We start from the raw sequence: 4,850 nt of genomic DNA on the forward strand, positions 1-4,850 counted from the left end.
GATGACAACTCTCATGGCCTGAGAACTGACAGGGGCATCACCGTGATAAGCACTGTGAGTGGGTTATCTCTCCTAACCTCACACCCACCCCTTAACGTAGCACTCACAGCATACTGAACCTTGCTGTGAGTAGGCTCCTATATTGCTGTGAGTAGGCTCCTATGGAGGAAACTGGGAGTTTCTCGATGATCCAGTAGCTGGGAATCCACGCTTCCACTGCAGGGGACCCTGGTTTGATCTCCGATCAGGGAGCTAAGATCCTGTAAGCTGCTGAATGGTGCAGCCAAAAAAAAAAAAGAGGAAACTGAGGTCAGGTTAGTTACTTGCCCAGGGTCACGTGGCTAGTAAATCCTGGAGCCAGCCTTCAAACCCAGGCTGGCTGGCTCATGACCACTTGGCCACAGTCCTTGGTTACAGATGGGAAGACTGAGGCTCCAGTGGGTCCTTCTGCCAGGTGGTGGCAGGCCCAGGCCTGGAGACCTCATCTTCGCTGCTGTACCTGGTAAATAGCACAGGTGTGGTCAGTGCCCTGGCGGGGAGCCGGGGGTGTGGCGGGCATGCCTCCCAAGGTGAACCTAGTCTGGCTGCCCTCAGGACAGGGCGTGTAGGCCAGGGGTTGGAGGAGAAGTTGGAACCTGCAACCCTGGGACAGAAGAACCTCCTGGGAGGCTGATGGGAGGGCTCTGAGGTCAGAAGGAGCACAGCTGAGGACAGCCGGTGTGGCTAGAGGGCTGAGGCCAGGGGTAGGGGGTGAGGCATTTCTGAGATGGGGCTGGAGAGCCATCTGGCCTGGGCCTTGTCAGAGCAACTTTCATGGAGGGCGACAAACACGTCACTCACCCCTTCCCGAGCATCTTTTTCTTATTTACCTATTCATTTACTGTCGACTGAGGGCCCCCTCTGTGCCTGGCCCTGTGCTGGTTGATGCTAAGGACACAGCCCCATCCTCACAGGGCTCATGGTTCCTGGAGTAGACAGACCTGTCCCCAGATAGTGGCTGTCCAGCGTGGTCAGGGCTGGGGTGGTCAGGGAGGACTTCTTGGAGAAGGGGCCATGAGTGCATGCTCAATTGCTTAGTTATATCCGACTCTTTGCGACCCCGTGGACTATAGCCCGCCAGCTCCTCTCTATCCATGGGATTCTCCAGGCCAGGATACTGGAGTGGGTAACCATTCTCTTCTCCAGGGTATCTTCCCAACCCAGGGATCGAACCCCCAGATCTCCTGCATTGCAGGTGGATTCTTAACCGTCTGAGCCACCAGGAAAGCCCTCTAAAGTGAGGCCTGAAGGGTGTGCAGAAGGGAGCCTGGCAAGGCTGGTAGGAGGACCGTCAGGTAGAGGGAAGAGTTTGTGTAAAGGCCTTGAGGCGAGAGCCAAAGTTTAAAGGAAGTTGAATCTGCAAAGTCAAGGGTTCTAGACCGTGGGTGAGTGTTGGGATGTGTGGCTGCATAGGTGAGCAGCACATCAAAGTCAGATCATAGAAGGTCCTTCAAAGACTTGAAGGCACTAGGAAACTCTGGAGGGTTGTACCATATAGGGTGAGTTCCAGCCCCTGAGCCCAGGGAAGAAGGAGGTGGACGTGTGGATCTTGGTAGGAGCCGCTGTGTCTTGGGCTGGAACAAAGACTAGTGTAGGAAGGAGCCCAGGCCCTGCCCTCACTCAGCTCCAGCCCAGACCCAGGGCAGAGGACACAGGGATAGCGCTTTCCCCTCATGCTCATTTACTGAGGTGTTTTTTGCTCGTCCCTAACATTTGTTACATTTGTTATTTTGTAGCTGATATGAGCAAAATTCCACAAAGTGGGCACAGCAGGGATTTCTATCCTTGGGCAGATGAAGACACTGAAGCAGAAGGACTCTATAACCATCCCCTTCAGCCCCCCACCCCCCACATTCCTGCAGCCCCGACACTGCCTTCACATATAGCACCTCAGGGTCATGACCCTCACTGCAGCTGCGTGGGGAGGGTGACCTGAGGCCTACCAGGGTGGTCTGGCAGGGTTCCTGCTACCATTTTCCGGATGAGGAAAAGTGAGGCCCTGACAGAAGGTGGTGGTCACCTGATGGAGGTCACCCAGCCAGGGAGGGGCAGGACTGTGTCTTGAATCAGATCTCTCGATCTAGATCACAGGACCCTTGCTACCAGAAGTAAGAGTAATAATGCTTTATTGAGTACCACTCATGCATGTGCCTGGCACACTGCTCAGTAAGTGCTCAGTGCACTTTTACTCACTGAGTCGTGATCACACCCCAGCTCAGCAGGACCATTAGTTCCACTGGACAGAGGAGGAAACTGCAGTCCCAGAGGCAGAGTGACTTGCCTGTGGTCACCCAGCTAGGAACAGGGAGAGCCAGGATTTGAACCCTGACTGTTTGGCGCCAGAGCCCGTTACTCTCAGTAATGATAATGATAACAGTAACAGTAGCTCGCTTTATTGAGCATATACCACTGCCCAGCCTCACGGATGGGGCTGTCTGATTGAAACTTCCTGACACTACAAAATAGGGATTACCAGTTTCCAGCCCTGTCGTCGGTAGCAGGAGGGGGACTGAGGTTCAGGGAGGGGAGGCCCCTTGCTGGAAGCCACCTGATCGTCAGAACTTGTCCAGTGCCTGTCCTGGCGGTTCTGAGCCGCGCCTCCCTGACTACACCCATGCTGAGGTATCCAGGCTGCCCTCAGGTTCCCAGCCAGTGGGCCCTTTTGTTCTCTCAGAGGCCTCCCTAAAGCCTTGGGAGGTAGGCACCTTGGGGCCTTCTCTGTCTTGAGGCCCAGACAGGGCAGACCGTGCCCAGGGGCACAGTGAAGCTATCACCCTTTGGCCTGCCCATGCCAGGGCCTGACCCTCCGTCAGGACAGCAGGTGTGAGGGGGTGGCCCAGGGCAGCCTGCCTGCTTCTGCCCCCCGCCAGGCATTTGCTTCCGCTGGGGGACTTGCTGGAGCAGGCGGGCCGGCATTCTCCGCATTCTGTGCATGGCCGGGCCAGCCAGCTGCCATCGCCACCTCCCTCTGACTCTTCCCGCCTGCTCCCCCAGAGAGGAAGCCGCCCCAGGGCCTACAGCCCTGGCCTAGGAGGCCAGATGTCTCAGCCTTGTACTTGGCATGGCCTGCCTTCCAGCTCCTGGCTTCTGCCTGGGTTCCCCGTATTGACAGGCAGTGCCCCTTCTCCTGGGCTGTCTTCCCATCTGCCTGTTTGAGCCACTGCGTATCTGTCTCTCCCTTGGGTGCCTATGTCTGTCTCTGCCCAGGTCTCCATTTCTGCGCCTGAGTCCTCCTCTGTGGACTTCTGTCTGGCTTTCCCTGAGTCTCTCTACAGCTTTCCTGGTTTGTACCTCCTTGGATACCAGTTCTTGTTGGAGCTTTCATTTCACCCTCTTTCTCTTTTGCCCCCCACCCCCCGCCCCAATTGTGGGATTCTATCTCTGGTCCTCCTCCTCCCATTCTTTAGACAGACCTGCTTTCCCTATCCTAGTCCCCACTTCCACTCTGTGCACATCAGGAACTCTGTTCCTCTAAGTCATTGGAGAGTTGCTAAGCACCAGGTCTCTTGCTTCCTCTTTGGGGAATGTTGGAATAATGTCTAGGCCTGAAGGCCGCTTCTTGGTCCTTGACAAATTAAATGTCCACTCCTGTCCTGAAAGCTGCTTAGAGTTGTCGGGAACTATCCTACAGATCCATCAACACCCAAGCACCTGTTTCCAAGACAGGCAGGAAGGCGGGGGCTTTGGGGGCCAAGCTAGGAGATCCGGCTGTGGGGGAGCAGCAGGAAAGCAGTTCCTCTGCCCACCCACCTGCTTGAGGGCATGATCCGGATCACCCCTACCACCCCCACCCCCATCACCTTTCAGAAGACACTTTGGTGCCAGCTCCATTTAACTGAGTCCCACGAGTAGTCCTTCCCGACAGGCAGAATCTCAGAGACCAAGCAGTATCCATCCACTGTGCTTGGGTGCGTTGGGAAAATGAGGCCCCAAGAAGAGCCAGGGGGGCGGCGGGGTGGGAGTGGGGAATCCTCCTGACTCTGCAGATCCAGACTCTGCCCAACCAGAATTTCTGTTTTGTCTCAAACAATAACCCCCCTCTCTCCCACCAGAAGTCCCTCCTCACCTCTCTCCCTGGCCCAGGCTGAGCAGCCCTGGGGTAAAGTGGGTTAGAAAGGCATATGTGGATGTAGGCACAGGCAAGGATGAGCAGAGGGAGGCCCAGAGCCAGGGGAGGACAGAGGAGAGAGGCAACTCTGGCTTAATGAATGAGGTGATGAGGGAGGTTCAGGTAGGCTTCTCACTGGAGGTGACATTGGAGCTAAAACAGAAGAATGAGTGGATTTCAGGGAAGTAGAAGAGAAGGTCCATCCAGGCATAGGCAACCACAGGAGCAAAGGCCAGGAGGGGTGAAAGTGCATGGCCTTGAAGTGGCCAGTTGAGGCTGGAGCTGACACGGGGCCTAGGCTTGGCAGAAGGGTGCCAAGGAAGACAGGTACAGCCGAGCCACACTTGAGTGTCAGCCCCGTGAAGAGCCTAGAAACGGTTCAGAGCAGAGGGAAAGGGTTGGATCAGGCTGTCCAAGACCCCTGGATAGGAAGGAGACCTCGCCTGGGAAGAAGAGGGTGAATTACAGGAGAGAGGAGAGAAGAGGCTCTTTTGAGGTAGCAGGAGTGAGTCTTGGAGATGTCTTGGAAGAGCCCCGAGCGCCAGGCACTGCAAGGGGTCAGGCTGCCTCCTGGTGGCGGCGGGTGGCTGGGGTTGCTGGCCCGCGCATGCGCAACGTCGCGGTGGTGTGTGGCCCGCAGCCCCCGGCGCCCGGGCATTAATGGCTCCATTAGTGGCAGGGAGGGAGGCGCATTAGCGGCGAC

General features: G+C 56.5%; 1 protein-coding gene across 1 annotated transcript in view; it reads left to right on the forward strand.

The window, feature by feature from the left end:
• LOC104987392 (protein capicua homolog) overlaps positions 1 to 4,850 on the forward strand; it is a gene marked incomplete at its 3' end in the record, with an annotated part of 13,463 nt that overhangs the window by 587 nt on the left and 8,026 nt on the right. The window lies entirely within an intron of this gene.

This window comes from Bison bison, unplaced genomic scaffold (assembly GCF_000754665.1).
Source record: "Bison bison bison isolate TAMUID 2011002044 unplaced genomic scaffold, Bison_UMD1.0 scf7180017846038, whole genome shotgun sequence".
NCBI classification, from domain to species: Eukaryota; Metazoa; Chordata; class Mammalia; order Artiodactyla; family Bovidae; genus Bison; species Bison bison.